The 17,287-nt window shown below is 40.2% G+C and overlaps 1 protein-coding gene across 1 annotated transcript in view; it reads left to right on the forward strand.

Annotated features, from left to right (window-relative positions):
• Positions 1-17,287, forward strand: part of Znf652 (zinc finger protein 652) — a 47,783-nt gene that overhangs the window by 13,001 nt on the left and 17,495 nt on the right. The window lies entirely within an intron of this gene.

Raw genomic sequence — 17,287 nt, forward strand, 5'->3', positions numbered from 1 at the left:
ACATATCACTTTATTCACCATTTGAAGGACATTTGGAATGGTTCTAGTTTTTAGTAACTATAAACAGAGCTATTGTAAACATTCACAGATTTGGGGGATAAATATAAGTTTTCATTTCTCATAGGTAAATACCCAGGAGTGAGATTGTTGGGTCCAGTGTGTGTGTGTGTGTGGTGTGTGTTGTGTGTGTGTGTGTGTGTGTGTGTGTGTGTGTGTGTAAGTTTAAACTTTACAAAAAGCTGCCAAATTGTCTGCCAGTGGATGTAGCATTTTGTACCTTCACCACAGCCACATGAAAAATTCCAGATGTTCTGCATCTTTGTCAACAGTTAATATTGTTAATTTTTTAAATTTTAGCCAGTTTTAAATAGGTAGATAGATATACTCATTTTGAACCCTTGGGTCAGAATCTGGGTTCTAGGCACAGCTTTGCCATTAACTAAGCTTCTGACCATTTAACTTTAATGGGCCTCTCATTTTAGGGGATGACAAATTTGTCATCTTCTACTTTTATTAATATTGAAAGATAAGTTCTTGGTAAAGGAAGAGAATTTTGTGTTTGTACAAAGTTATTGACTTAGTTAAACTAAAAACAGTAGCAGGGCTGTGTGGAGGGCTAGGGATGTAGCTCAGCAGTAGAGCATCTGCCTACCACATGAGACCCTGGGTTTGCTCCCCAGTACAAAAATATTAATAATTAAAAAAACAATGTTGTTTTTTTTTGTATTATAGAAATTCTCAAATACAAAAGTTAAAAGTGTAAACTAGGGGACTGGGCATATGACCTAGTGGTAGAGCCCTCATGTACATGAAAGCCCTGGGTTCACCTCCTCGAGCACCACATCTATAGAAAAAACCAGAAGTGGTGCTGTGGCTCAAGTGGAGAGTAGAGTGCTAGCCTTGAGCAAAAAATAAGCCAGGGACAGTGCTCAGGCCCTGAGTTCAAGCCTCAGGACTGGTAAATACAAACAAAAAGTGTAAGCTTTATATACCCGTATCTTATCAATACATAGGGCTGATACTCTTTATGTATATGTCCACTTTACTTCCTTACTAACCCTGTATATGTATAATATGTCTTTATATATAAAGTCCATTTGAAATAACTTGGTATTTGTAACTATAGTGATGGTGTGTGTATGTGTACATGTACTAATGCTGCAGTTAACACACTTTCATTTTTAAACTTATTTTTACTTATTTATTTTGTGCCAGTCCTAGTGCTTAAAGGCCTGGGTGCTCTCTTTGAGCTTTTTCTTTTTGTCAGTCACAGGGCTTGAACTCAGGGTCTGGGAGCTGTCCCTGAGCTTTCCTGCTCAAGGCCTACTGCTCTCCCACTTTATATCATAGCTCCACTTTTGGTTTTTCTGATGATTAATTGGAGATAAGAGTTTTCATGGACTTTGCTGCCAGGCTTTGAGCTGGATCCGCAGATCTCATCCTCCTGAATAGCTAGGATTACACGTTTGAGCCACCAAGATATTTTTGTGTGTGTGCACAGTCCTGGGCTTGAGTTCAGATTCTAGGTGCTGTCCCTCAGCTTTTGTGCTCAAAGTTAGCACTCTACCACTTGAGTCACAGCTCCACTTACTGCTTTTTTGGTGGTTAATTGGAAATGAGAGTTTCCTGATTAGGTTGGTTTTGAACTGTGATCCTCAGATCTCAGCCTCCTGAGTAGTAAAACATGAGTCATCCCAGCCTGGCTCCCCTTCCCTCTCACCCTGTTTAGTTTCAGTGTTGAGGATCAAAGAAACTCAGGGCTTCAGGATGTGTGCATGCCAGGCACACATGCCACCACTGAATCTAGCTCCAGCCCTATCTTGTGATACTTGAAGGAGCAAAAGGTGCTGGCCTTGAGGCAGAATGCCACCGTAGATAGGGTACTAGTTTGATATCTTTCACTCCACACTTGAAATTCAAAAATTCCTCCTGAGGCCATCCAAACTCACTACGTTAATTTGAATCATTCCTTTAGACAGTCTGGCTTATAGAGAGGAGGAAGGAATTGGCAACATCAAGTAGGTAAGGATTTTGTTTTTTGTTTTTTGGTTTTTTTTTTTTGGCCAGTCCTGGGGCTTGGACTCAGGGGCCTGAGCACTGTCCCTGGCTTCTTTTTGCTCAAGGCTAGCACTCTGCCACTTGAGCCACAGCGCCACCTCTGGCCATTTTCTGTATATGTGATGCTGAGGAATTAAACCCAGGGCCTCATGTATATGAGGCAAGCGCTCTTGCCACTAGGCCATATCCCCAGCCCCCTAGGTAAGGATTTTTTAAAAGTCATTTTTCTTCCCAACTTAAAGGGAATGATTAAGTATTCTTTCCATTTGCATATACCCACCTTTTTTTTTTCTAAGAGAAAAAATTCTCTTAAGCATTCTAGAAAACAGCAATAACTCATGATACCTTGGCAGTTTCAGGAGAAAACATAGACTAACTAAATCTGAAGTACATCTTCCTTTTGCTGAGGCAATGAGAATAGAAGAAGCAGGTATCTGTCATGAACTAATTAAGTCATGTACCTAATTTGTATGTGTGTCTTGTGAGTGCCTCTGGACAGAGCATCACATTTGGTGTCTTAGTTACAAATAAATTTTTCTGAGGATAGGAGGGGAAAACTGGGAGAGAGCGAGGGAAGAGGTGACATTATCCAAAAAGAAATGTATTTGACTTACAGAACTATAAACTCTCTGTACATCACCTTTATAATAACAGTTAAAATATTAAAAATAAAATGAGCCGGGTGCTGGTGGCTCATGCCTTTAATCCTACCTACTCAGGAGGCTGAAATATGAGGATCTTAGTTCAAATCCAGCCCCAACAGGAAAGCCCTTGAGACTCTCCAATTAACCACCAGAAAAGCAGATGTGGTGTTGTGGCTGAAGAGCTCAGGGACAGTGCCCAGGCCCAAGGTCCAAGCCCTACGACCAACAAAAATAAATTCCAGTTTTTTTTTTTTTAAAGAAATGCACTCGTTACCTAACATGTCAGGTAAAGGTAGCTCCTTTGTACATTATCTTCATAACAATGAAAAAACTGAAATTAGAAAATAATTTTGTGTGTGTGTCAGTGTGTCAGTACTTGGGCTTGAACTTAAGACCTGGGAGCTGTCCCTTGACTTTTTCACTTAAGGCTGGCACTCTACCACTTGAGCCACAGCTCTACTTCTGGCTTTTGGGGATGTTTTTTGTTGCCTGGTTGTTTTTGTTTTTTGGTAGTTAATAGAGATAAGGTTCTCATGGACTTTCTTGCCCAGGCTGTCTCGGAATGGCAATCCTCAGATCTCAGCCTCCTGAGTAGCTAGGATTACAAGTGTGAGCAAATGGTGCCCATTTCTCTTCTTTTCCCTCTAAGAACTTATAGTGAGAAAGAAAATATTAATAGAAAGACAATTGCAACTCAGGGTATATATTTAGAACAAGGAAATAATCCTTGTACCTTGGTGGTCATGAAAAGGTTCAAAGCACATGGATATAGATCTTGAAAGATGGCAAGGAAATAGTGGCATATGGTGTTAGAGGTAGAGAAGTTAGGCATGTTTGAAAAATACCATGAGAATGTTAGGCAGAAGGCAAGATTGAGTGAGTTGGGTTCTGGTAGTAGAGGGCTTTTGAATGGTTTGCCAAGATGTTGTTCTCTATTCAGTGGCTTTAGAAACCACTGAATATTTTGTAGCTAGGATGTTACATGATCCAAATTCTGAAGACTACTGTGAAGGGTGGTGGGTGGTCTGAAAGAGGGAGGTAAAAAGACTGGGTATGAGGCATTGAGGCCCTGAAGGGGAGGGGGTGTTGTCAATTTGAATGGGAAGGACAGATCAGTTTCAGTACATACAGCTTAGCTTTTTAGTTGAGTAGATATTAAGGAAAGGGAAAGATAGCAGCCAAAATACACTTGAGAGCTAGAAAGGTCTGAGTACCTGAGCCTCAGAGATGACTGCCACGTTCTTCCATAGACTCGGTCAGAAAATAAAAACGTAAAACTTAAAACCAGAACAGAGGAAAAATATCCTGCATTCTTATTTTAGAAATAACAAAACTTTCGGTTTAAAACTGAGGATATGTACTATTAATTCAGAGTGGAGTGTATTAATTGTGAGAGGAAGGAGACTTTTTATTTAACAGCCAGAGCAATGCTCTCTCTGATTTTTACTCAGTAAAATGCTTCAGACCATTGTACTGAGTAATAACAGCTCAACACTCATTGACTGAATAAGAAGAGCATCCTTGTTAGCAGAGTTAGAAAACAGTCTGAAACCATCTTCTCCAGTCTTAAATGACACCAGAAACATACATGCATTTTGTTTGCATAATGGTCTCTTCACTGCTAGAGATGTATAGATCCCCTAGTGTGTAAGGTAGCACTTGGGAACTCAGCTTTAATACCGATTGCTAGTAAAACATTGGCTGTACACTTGAGCTATATAGACCCCTACAACTTTGCCCTCATGGTGCCACATGAAGACAAGAAATTTTGGCTGTTTCATTGGTCTATTCTTGAAACTTTAATTACTGATTAGTTAATGTAATGGTAGAAGCTACTCTTGGAAGGGTGGACTCTTCTGGGTGATGGTCTTACTAGGCAAGTTGTTTTACTTCTGACATGTTTAGTATTTTTTTAAACCATTATGGGTCAGTAGATTTAGGATTAAAGTTTTTTAAAGTCTGAGACAGGGCTGGGAATATGGCCTAGTGGTAAAGTGCTCACCTCATATACATGAAGCCCTGGATTCGATTCCTCAGCACCACATCGCTGTGGCTCAAGAGGTAGAAGCTAGCCTTGAGCAAAAAGAAATCAGGGACAGTGCTCAGGCCCTGAGTCCATGCTCCAGGACTGGCAACAAAAAACAAATAAAGTCTGAGACATACTATTATTTCTTTTATTCATGTGCTTATAGTTTTTAGAGATGTGAAATCCAAGTTGTAATAAACAAAATTAAATAGGCAAAGTATGGGGAAATTTTCACAGTAAAATTTACTTATTTAATCCTTTAGTCAGATAAAAAAGATTACTTTAAATTCCATTTGTGGTTATAATCTCATTATTATTAGATCATTAGTACTTACATATTCTTTTTGGTTGTTGTTTTTTGCCGGTCTTGGTACCTGAACTCAGGGCCTGAACACTGAGCTTCTTTTTGCTCAAGGGTAGTGCTCTACCACTTGAGCCACAGCATCATTTCCAGTTTTTTCTGTTTATGTGGTATCGAACCCAGGGCTTCATGCATGCTAGGCAAGCATTCTACCACTAAGCCACATTCCCAGACCCTTATATGTTCTTAAATTATGTTATTTTGAGAATTTCAGATGAGGTAGCTTTGCTTTTGAAATAACATTTAGCTGACATGTTGGTACATGCTTGTAAATCTTTGAATTTAGGAGGCTAAAGCAGGATGATTGTGAGTTCAGGGCCTGCCTGAGCTACATAGTAAGTTTGAGACTGGTTTGGGCTATCTCTAAAAAGAAAACAACCAACCAAAAAACATTGTTTGTTGGTTTTTGCATTGTAGAAATTCTCAAATACAAAAGTTCAATATTTATTTATTTTGTTGGTCATGAGGCTTGAACTATGGGCCTGGGCGCTGTCCCTGAGCTCTTCAGCTCAAGGCTAGCCCTCTACCATTTGAGCCATAGCGTCACTTTTCTGGTGGTTAATTGGAGATAAGAGTCTCACCAACTTTCCTGCCCTTTGAACCTCGATCCTCAGATTTCAGCCTCCTGAGTAGCTAGGATTACAGGTGTGAGCCACTGGCACCTGGCAAAAAGTGTAAACTTTATATACACATATCCTATCAATACATAGGGCTGATCTTTTTTTTTTTCCTTGCCAGTCCTGGGGCTTGAACTCAGGGCCTGGGCACTGTCCCTGAACTTCTTTTGCTTAAGGCGAGCACTCTACCACTTGAGTCACAGTGCCATTTCTAGCCTTTTCTGGTTATGTGTTACTAGGGAATCAAACCCAGGGCTTCATGCACGCAAGGCAAGTACTCTACCACTAAGCCACATTCACAACCCCAAGATTGATATTTATGGGCTGGGGATATAGCCTAGTGGCAAGAGTGCCTGCCTCGGATACACGAGGCCCTAGGTTCGATTCCCCAGCACCACATATACAGAAAACGGCCAGAAGCGGCGCTGTGGCTCAAGTGGCAGAGTGCTAGCCTTGAGCGGGAAGAAGCCAGGGACAGTGCTCAGGCCCTAAGTCCAAGGCCCAGGACTGGCCAAAAAAAAAAAAAAAAAAAGATTGATATTTATGTATAGGTCCACTTTACTTCCTTACCAACCCTGTCCCTGCCATTAATTTGAAGCAACTTTACATATCATATTATTTATCAGTATAAACATAATTTTGTTTTCTTGGTCCTGGGGCTTGAACTTATTAAGGCCCGGGTGCTGTCTCTGAACTTTTTTTTTTCCCTCAAGGCTAGTGCTCTACCTTTGTGCCACAGGTCCACTCCTGGTTTGTTTGGTGTGAGGTGTTTGTTTGTTTGTTTGGGGGGGGGGATGGGAGAGGTTGGCGATTCATTAGAGATAAGAGTCTCATGGACTTTCCTGCTTAGGCTGGCTTCCAAACTCAGTCCTCTGATTTCAGTCTCCTGAGTAGCTAGAATTATAGGCCAGAGCCACCAGCACCTGGCTTAAACATTCTCATTTAAGAACATACGGGGGTTGGTAATGTGGCTTAGTGGTAGAGTGCTTGCTTAGCATGCATGAAGCCCTCAGTACTACATAAACAGAAAAAACTAGAAATGGTGCTGTGGCTCAAGTGGTAGAGCGCGAGCCTTGAGCAAAAGAAGCTCATGGACAGTGCGCAGGCCTTGAGTTCAAGTCCCAGGACTGGCAAACAAGCAAGAACATAACTACTGAGCTAGGGTATGGCTAAAGTGATAGAGCACATGTACAGTAATGTACAGATCCCAGCTACAAAAAAAAAGAGAGAACTACCATTATTGTACTAAGAATCTTCTGAATGTCATTGAATATTCAGTTAGTGCTTGTATTTCTCAGTTCACTCATGTTTTTTTTTTTTTCGTTTATTTGACTTGGGGTCTAAAGAATAGTGATTGGGCCAGGCACTGGTGTCTCACACCTGTAATAATATGAGCTACTCAGGAGACTGACCTAAGAAGATCTCAGTTTGAAGCCAGATGGGCCAGGAAAGTCCCTAAGATTCTTATCTTCAGTGAACCACCAGAAAGCTGGAAGTGGAGCTGTGGCTCAAGTGATAGAATGCTAGGTTGAGCACAAAAGTTCATGTACAGTGCATAGGTCCTAATTTGAAGTACCAAAACCAGCACACACACACAAAAGTGATTGGCTAGTATGTCTCTAGAGGTATAAGCTGGTGGTATGCTTCCTCTCTACCCTTTTTGTACTTTCCAGATTATTTGGCATATAATCTGATTTTCAGACCATGTTCTGAGGTTTGCTGGTTGCATATATGTGGTATCATTTGACACATCCTTTGTTTCTTTTGCTAGCCTTCTTTCTTTTCTTTCCTTTCCTTCCTTCCTTTCTCCTCCCCCCACCCTCTCATCCAAGATCGACTCAAACTAGATACCTACTGCTTTCACTCATTGGCTAGAGCCATCCTCCAACCCCTTCAGTTTCTTTTATTTCTCATACATTGGTTTTTTAGCTCTCCAGGCTTGATTAATTTATGGCTTAATTCTTTTTGCAGGTCACAGGGCACCATCTACTATCCAGAGACATTGTTTATTTTTTGACATTATTACCAGCCATTGATGATCTTTGCTTAGATCTATTCCTTTGAGGTTATAAAATAATATCTAATTCTATCATTTCTTCTTTCATTATTTTCTGAATATCTATAAAAAGAAAATTCTAAGCTGGGTGTTGGTGGTTCATGCCTGTAATCCTAGCTACTCAGGAGGCTGTGAATCTGAGGATTGAGGTTCAAAGCCAATCTGGGCAGGAAAGTCCATGAGATTCTTATCTCTAACTACCAGAAAACTGGAATTGGTGCTGTGGCTCAAAGTGGCAGTGCACTAGTCTTGAGCAAAAAGAGCTCAGGGATAGCACCCAGGCCCTGAGTTCAAGCCCCACAACTGTCCAAAGAGGAGGAGGAAGAGGAGGGGGGAGGGGGAGGGGGAGGGAAGGAGGGAGACGACAACGACACCCTGTGTTCCCCCCAACTGCCCCCCAAAAAGGACAAAGAAAAGAAAATTTCCAAACTGTATGCAGTTGTACTCAGGAATTTGAGGCCAGCCTCAACATTGTGATTGTGAGATGCCCAAAAGAAACCTGCCTCTCATCTCCAGTTACCACCCACCCATCAAGAAAAAGCTGGAAGTAGAAGTGTGGTTCAAGTGGCAGAGCTCCAGACATGAATAAAAAAGCTCAGGGACAGTGCCCCACACCCCAAGTTCAAGCCCCAGAACACACACACACACACACACACACACACACACACAGGCCAACAAAACATTTATTAGTTTTTTCCTGATTGCATCAATTTGTAACACATACATGGTGAAGAAATGTGACTTTCTTTAGATTAATAGAGGCTTATGTAAAATTCATCTCCATTTCTCTACCTATTCTGCAGGCCAGAAGTCTTTTCACTTCTTTTGTGCTTGACACTTCTGATGCTTACTTTCAGATATTTCTGTGCCATTAAAATACAAATATCTAAAATATAAATGTGCTATCAGTTAATTTCTTTTACATCCTAAAAGTAACTTCTTTGGAGTTATTGGTAAAACCATGGCATGAACAAGTTGTTCAGTTAGAATTATGAGTGTTTGGGACTTTTATGTTACTGAAATTTGCATGGTCATTCCCAGTTCAGTGTAAAGAACAGTGTTTTGGGGAGAGGTGGTTAAGAATTCTGTGTGGAGGGCTAGGGATGTAGCTCAACAGTAGAGTACCTGCCTAGCACATGATATCCTGGGCTTGCTCCCCAGTACACAAAGGATGGGAAAGAAGAATGGGCAAAAGACAGAGGATGGGGAAGGAGGATAAAGAGAATATTCCATACGGAAAAAGCACTTGTATATTTGAACCTCTTTCATTCCTGGGTCAGGTTATTACTGAGGAAGTGTGCCATGAAGCAAATAGCCAAGAATAATGTCGTGTCAGGAAGGGTTTTATTCTTCCTACCAGCGAATCATTAAATTGCTCCATGTTTTGTGTTTAACCTTGGGTTAAAATTTTAGTGTATATCACCAGTAACTGAGGCTTCTCAATATAATATATATATGTATGTCTAAGAAGAGTTCTTTTCTTAAATGGAAGAGTTATGTTGTAGCATGAAAGTGTATCAATTTCACACTCATGTGTGTGCCCGCGCGCGCGCACACACACAGACTTTACCTGTTATCTGGCATACAATGAAAGAACCTTGCTTGAAAGTTGCAGATCTCTTGAGGACAGCCAACACCTACCACATTCAGAATGAAACTAGGTTACTGTTTCTGCAACATACAGTGGTTTGTATCAAAAGCTGTTTCGTTCTTATCTGTAAAATGATCACCTTCTCTTTGAAGTGGTCATGTATTAATTGGGAGTGGTTTTAAAATTTGAGAATTTCCCAAAGTGAACCAATATGTTTTAATATTTTTTATGTGGTTGTTACATGCAGGTTGTATAGAAAGCTTATCTTAAGGCAACATAATTCTTCAATAAGACCAAAGGGGGGAAATATTCCAGATTTGAGAAAGTATTACAGACCAAAGGTGTTTTAGAAGGTCATAACAAATATTTTTGTATAGCTAGGCTACAGAATTCCTTGGCTTTAAAAATATATCTGGTTTAGTACTGAGTTTGTGTGTTGTTTTTGTCATCTCCTTTGTAATATAACCAAGAAAAGATTAAGTACTTTTACTTTATTATTTCTGAAGTTTACTGTTGTTGTTGTTTTTCTGGTCATTTGTGGAGCTTGAACTCAGGGCCTGGGTGCTATCCCTGAGCTCTTTTGCTCAAGGCTAGTCCTCATCCGCTTTGAACCACAATGCCACTTCTGAGCTTTGAGTGGTTAATTGGAGATGAGCGTCTCATGGGGACTTTTCCTTCCTGGGCTGGCTTTGAACTACAGTCCTCAGATCTCAGCCTCCTGAGTAGCTAGGAATACAGGTATGAGCCACCAGCATCCTGCTCTTAAATTTACTTTTTTAGACACAGTCTTGATAGGTAGCCCAGGCTGGGCTCAAACTTTATATCCTCTTGCTTCAGATTCCTAAATACTGGAATTTCAGGTACATACCACCACATTCAGCTTTATTGTTGTTGTTTTTTTTTTTAAAGTGTTGGTATATTTGGGGTATTAAACTTTTAGTCTGTTTATTGAAATGTTTTATAGGCTATTAGATTTCTAGGCTATATTTACATTCAAAGAGTCAAATAGAAGCTAAGCACTGGGACTGGGAATATGGCCTAGTGGTAAAGTGCTCACCTCATATACATGAAACCCTGGGTTCAATTCCTCAGCACCACATATATAGAAAAAGCCAGAAGTTGTGCTGTGGCTCTAATGGTAGAGTGCTACCAAAAGAAGCCAGGAACAGTGCTCAGGCCCTGACTTCAAGCCCCAAGCCTGGCAAAACAAAACAAACAAGAGAAGCTAAGCATGGCTGGCTCAAGGACTTTCTTGCCCATACTGGCTTTAAGCCAGCTTCCTCCTTCAGAATCTCAGCCTCCTGATTATAGGGATGAACCACCAGTACCTAGCAAGAATGCCTTTTCTTTTCTTTTCTTTTCTGGTTCTTAGGCTTGAACTCTGGTCCTGGGTGCTGTCCCTGAACTTTTGTGCTTTAGGTTAGCACTTGAGCCACAGTTCCACTTTGGTTTTTCTGGTGGTTAATTGGAGCTAAGAATCTCACAGGCTTTTCTGCCCCAGCTGGCTTTGAACTGCAATCTTCAGTTCTCAACCTCCTAAGTAACTAGGATTACAGGTGTAAGCCACTGGTGCCTAGAAGTTATTACTACATTTGTAGTTATATTACCATCACCAGGACTTAATTCTCAAACTTTTCTTTTTTCTTTCTGTCCTTTTCCTTTTTTTTTTTTTCTTTTCTTTTTTTTTTTTTTTGGTTGGTCATGAGGCTTGAACTCTCTGGGCCTAGGTGCTGTCCCTGAGCTCTTCAGCTTGAGGCTAGTGCTCTACCACTTGAGCCACTGCACCACTTCCTGTTTTTCTGGTGGTTAATTGGAGATAAGAGTCTCACAGACTTTGAACCACTGATCCTCAGATCTCAACCTCCAGAGTAGCTAGGATTACAGGTGTGAGCCACCAGCACCCAGCAATTCCCAAATATTTTTATTGTCCCAAAGGAAACCTGGAATCCATTAGCACTAACTAACATACTTTCCTATCCCAGCTCCGGTAGTTGCTTTCTGTCTATGGATTTGTTTATTCTGGCCATTTCATCTAAAAAGGATCTCTCAGGCTGGGAATATGGCCTAGTGGCAAGAGTGCTTGCCTCGTATACCTGAAGCCCTAAGGTTTGATTCCTCAGCACCACATATACACAAAAAGCCAAAACTGGCGCTGTGGCTCAAATTGGCAGAGTGCTAGACTTGAGCAATTGAAGCCAGGAACAGTGCTCAGGCCCTGAGCGCAAGCCCCAGGACTGGCAAGCAATAAATAAATAAATAAATAAATAAATAAATAAATAAATAAATAAATAAATAGATAGGATCTTTCCTCTAAAAAGGAGCATTCAGTTGTGAGATCTAGGTCTGGCTTCTTTCATTTATTTAGCATCATGTTTTAAGAATACCCACCTGGTGCCATGTATTAGTACTTGTTTTTTTTGTGGTTGACTTAGTTTGTATACTTGTACATTTTATATATGTATTCACTCGTTGACATATGTTTGCATTGTGTTCACCTTTTGGGTGTTATGAAAATTATTGTTGGGAACATTTGTGATTGAGTTTTTGCATAAACATACTGTTATATTTTCAGGCCTAGAATTGGAATTGCTGGGTTATATGTTACTACTTTGTTTAGCTTTTTGGTGAACTGCCAAACAGTTTTCCAAAGTGTACCATTTGTATTCCTAACAATAATATGTGAAGCTTCCAATTCTTCCATATTCTTGTTAACACTTGTTATTATACATTTTTTTTATTATAGCCATCCTAGTAGTTACAAAGTAGTGTCTCATTGTGGTTTTGACTTACTTTTCTTTCATGACTAATGATGTTGAGATCTCTTCCTGTACCTGTTGGTTCTTTATATTTCTTCTTGGAAGAAATTCCTATTCAAATTCCTTCCCATTTTTTTCTTGGTTAATTTGTCTTTTTATTTGAATTGTATTCTGGGTACTAGACCCTTATTCTCTATATTGTCTTCACTTTCTTGACAGTGTTCTTTGGTGTACAGCCTTTTTTTTTCTAAACAAGAACTTACTGTCTAGGTCAGGCTGGCTTCGAACTTTTTTTTCCAGTCAGTTGTGGGACTTGAATTCAGGGCCTGGGTACTGTCATTTAGCCTCTTTGGGCTCAAGGCCAGCACTCTACCACTTGAGTCACAGTGCCACTTCTGGTTTTTGAGTGGTTAATTGAGGGTAAAAGTCTCACAGGGACTTTTCTGCCTGGGGTATCTTTAAACCACAATCCTCAGATCTCAGCCTTCTGAGTAGCTAGGATTCCAGGTGTGATTCACCAGCACCCAACTCTGGCTTCAAAGTTTTGGTTGCAGTAACCACTTTTGACAAACTAAGACTCAAAATTTAAAGGGTTGTATTTCACCTAAATAAACTCAGCTAAATGATTTGTTTAAAGGTTACAGAAACAGAATTTACAGCAAAAACAGGTTCTATGACACAAGATCAGCAGCATACTTATAAATCTTCTTCAATCCCAGAGCCAGGGGTGGTGGCCTATGCCTGTGATTTCAGAATTTGGGAGGGTAGAGCATTCCAAGGCAGCCTGAGCTGCATAGTGAGACCCTATCTCAAACAACAACAGCAGAATCCAACAACAGAAAACAAAATTGAAGCCAAAACAAGAACAGTGTCTTTCATTGCCAATGATATTCACAATATTAACCTAAATACACTAGCAAAGCTACCAGCACCAACTTGCAAGCATCTACTTTACAACAAGCAAACTGAAAATGACATATGTCACTGGACTATATTTTAGATAAGCATTATATATTATTCTCACACCCCTATATTTTTATATCGTTGAAAGCAGAGCTAACTTTATAGTTTATCTTTCAGTTATTTATTTCTAAGCCTGTCTAATCTGTTCTCTGAGTGCAATGAAATTGAGACATGCCTATCACCTTCAGTCTTAGGCAAAGCTTCTATAAAAATAAAAATTGTTTTGTGTATTACTGTGATCTTTTCCATCAAAATATGTCAAAGTCTTGGTTCAAATAAAATCTAGTGCCCTTAAAAACAGCCAGAATAAGCCAGACACCAGTGACTCATGCCTGTAATCCTTGATACTTGGGAAGCTGAGGATGGGAAGATTGTACTTTTGAGCTTAAAGTCCAGAATGTACAAGTTATGGAAAAATATGATGGTTGGTGATCTACTCATAAAGAGATGATGTATAAGCTGGGCTCTGGTGGCTCACGCCTATAATCCTAGCTACTCAGGAAGCTGAAATCTGAGAATTGCAGTTCAAAGCCAGCCTGGGCAGGAGTCTGTGAGACTCTTATCTCCAGTTAACCATCAGAAAAACCAGAAGTGAAAGTACAGCTCAAGTGGTAGAGTAGTAAAGCACTAGCCTTGAGCGAAAAAGCACAAAGACAGCACCTAAGCCCTGGGTTCAAGCCCCAGGACTGGCACAAAAAATAAAAAGAATAGATGCATAATTAATGTTTAAAAGATTGCTTTCAGTACTGAAGATTATTCCAGGGCCTTGTGTGTGCTAGGTAAGTAAGTACTTTACCAATTGGGCTATACCACCCAGTCGCTTTTTTAAAAATTCAATTTTTTGTGGTCCTAGGGTTTGAACTCAAGACCTCAAGCCACTAGGCAGACACTGTATTACTGAGCCATGCTTCCAGTCCTTTTTATTTTTAAAATAAGGTCTTGCTTCCTGCCTAGGCATACCATGATATGTCTGTTTTAAGTGTCCCCAGTGTAACTAGGATGACAAGCATGTACAACCACACTTAACATCTTTCTGTTGAGATGGAGTCTCGGGGACATCTTCATTTCAGCTGGCCTGGAACTATAATCCTTCCACCTAAACTTCCCACATAGTTTAGAATTACAGGCACACAACACTGCACCCACCCATTAGTCTAATAAACTTTTCTGCCTTGGCTAGCCAAAAACCACAATCATTGCTTCCTAAGTAGCTAGGATTATAGGCATAAGCCACTGGCACCCAGCTTATTTTGTTTGTTTTTGAGACAGAGCTTCACCTCTACCTTTGCCCAGACTGGCTTTGAATTTGCAATTCTTCTGCCCACGCCTTCCAAATAGCTGGGATTACAGACACACATAACCAATGCCCAGTTTAAATGTTGCTCTTCTTTCTTAATCTAGAGAGTTAAGAAAGAAATTAGTACATGACTGGCTGTTCCCAATGCTAATGAATAGCAACAAGACCTTACACACTCATTTGAAAGGAGTAGGAACTGGAACCATAATAGCTGCCAATGGACTGTAGCAAGTTCTGAAGCTTCTCAGATCAGCCATTAAGAAGGCACTTGCAAGAACAGAGATGTTCTTGAATAGAACTGACTTTGTTTCTCTTTTTTTTCCCCCCCTTTATATATGTATGTGCTCCAGTAATATGGCTTAAACACAGGATCTCTTTCTTACTTGGCTTGATTGCTCTCCCACTTGTGCCATGTGTCTCCAGGGTTGTATTTTGCTGACTAATTGGATATAGAGTCTCTTGTATTTTTCTGCCCAGGCTGGCTTCAAACCATGAGCCATTGGCATCTGCCCTGATTTTGTTTCTTAAGCTGCTTACTCCTCTGTTTTCCCATGATCACTAGCTTCATCCTCTTGATCTTTTTTTCCAGTTGTCATCATTTGCTTACCAAAAATGGACAATGAGGATTATACTTCCTTAGGAAAATGAAGACCTTTCTTAGTCTGTTTCATGACAAAGATATTTGGAAACCCAGAGGTCAATGTTGCAGTTCCTTTTTCTTTCTTTACTTTTTTTTTTTTTTTAATGGATCCTGGGGCTTTACCTCAGGGCCTGGGTGTTGTCCCTGAGCTTTTGTGCTTAAGGCTAGCACTCTACCACTTGAACCATAAAGCTCTACCTCTCGCCTTTTGGTGGCTAATTATGGATGAGTTGCACAGGCTTCCCTACTTAGTGTGGCTTCAGACTACAGTCTTTAGATCTCAGCCTTCTGAGTAGTTAGGATTACAGGCATGAGCCACTGGCATCTAGCTTATATCATAGTTTCTTTTGGAAGTATAATTTCTCCTTCCTTCCTTTTTTTTTCTTTCTCTCTTTCCTTCTTTCTTTTACAGGTCTGTTTGCCCAGGCTGGCCTCTGTTTCACAGTTCTCCCACTCAAGCTTCTTACGTAGCTGGCATCAGAAGCATGCCCAACTGTGTCTGGCTTTCTGTCTCCTTTTACTGCTTTCTAGTCCCCTCCATGTGCCCTAGCCAAATCCACAGCTCTTTTCTAATGATCCTCCTGATATTTATTACATAGCTCTGCTTTATTGGTCTCAGATTTATTTTCACTTGATTTTGAATATAGATGTCTTTGTTATAATATTATGTATGTATGACTTTCCAAAAGTCTCACATTCTACAAAATTGAGCTGTAATTTCTTCATTTATAAATACAAGAACCTATTAAATATATCTATACAGATGTCAAGTAAACATGATGGCATTTATTACCATGCGCTTTTGATTAACACAAAAGTAAATTTTTTTAAAAGAAGAATCAGGGGCTGGGAATGTGGCCTAGTGGTAAAGTACTCGTCTAGTAAAAGAAGAATCAGTTTGTAAGGACAAAGGAAGAGAATAGCATAGCAAAGGCATAGTTAAAGAATAGTTAAAAGTTAAAGGAATAGCAAAGAATAGTTATCACACACAGTGGTAATGTAAACAATAAATACTGATTGCTAAAAGCTCAGGGACAGTGCCCTGGCCCTGAGTTCAAGCCCCAGGACCAGTACCAAAAAAATTTAATAAATTGATTAAAATGAAAATCAACCTCAAAGTTTTATAGTGGAATATTAAATAGAAAAAAATAAATAATAGGATTTTTACAGGGCCCATGCATGTGGCGGGCACTCAGTGAACTCCAGTCTCCTTTTTTCAGCTACTCAGGGTCCATGTTTGCAGTAGTACTCATGTGACTCAACAGTTAAGTGGTTGGCTTAGCAGCAATGTGAGGCTTGTCACAAAACAAATGGTGTGTCCTAATCTTTTTTTTCTAATGGATGATTTTATTTTTCTTGGAACTATATCAACCTGATGGTTATGGTTTCTCAGAACTGAGACTTCAGCACATGAACTGATGAAGAGTCACCCAGTTATTGAGGGAACCTAGTGAATTATGATACAATGGCTTACATTTAAAAAAATTTTTTTTTATATTTTGTCAGTCTTGGTGTTTGAACTCAGGGCCTGGGCATTATCCCTGAGCTTCTTTTGCTCAAGGCTAATGCTCTACCACTTTGGGCCAAAGTGCCACTTCTGATTTTCTGGTGGCTAATTGGAGATGAGTCTTATGGACTTTCCTTCCCAGGCTGGTTTTGAACTGTGATCTTCAGATCTCAGCCTTCTGAGTAGCTAGGATTACAGGCGTGAGCCACCTGCACCGGCTACAATGGGTTTTATTTATTTATTTATTTATTTATTTAATTTTTTTTTTTTTTTTTTTTTGGCCAGTCCTGGGGCTTGGACTCTGGGCCTGAGCACTGTCCCTGGCTTCTTTTTGCTCAAGGCTAGCACTCTGCCACTTGAGCCACAGCGCCACTTCTGGCCATTTTCTGTATATGTGGTGCTGGGGAATCAAACCCAGGGCCTCATGTATATGAGGCAGGCACTCTTGCCACTAGGCCATATCCCCAGCCCCTACAATGGGTTTTAAAATGTTTACCAACTTTAAAATCACTCGTATACCTGAAAACAATTATATATACACCTAAGTTTTAAAATTATTCAATTCAAGGCCAGGGATGTTTTCTTATTCTTCATTGGTTATGGCAATGAATTGCTTTGCTTCCATGGTCTGCAGTACTGGTCTCATCACCTTGATTCATGGACTGTGGTAGGCATGGTGGTGACTGATGCCGAAAGAATGCCGCCCCTATGTAGCTCTGATGTGGTACATGGCATCTTGTATGAGACTATACATGCCTTGTGGGCAGAGAC

This window comes from Perognathus longimembris, chromosome 17 (assembly GCF_023159225.1).
Source record: "Perognathus longimembris pacificus isolate PPM17 chromosome 17, ASM2315922v1, whole genome shotgun sequence".
NCBI lineage: Eukaryota > Metazoa > Chordata > Mammalia > Rodentia > Heteromyidae > Perognathus > Perognathus longimembris.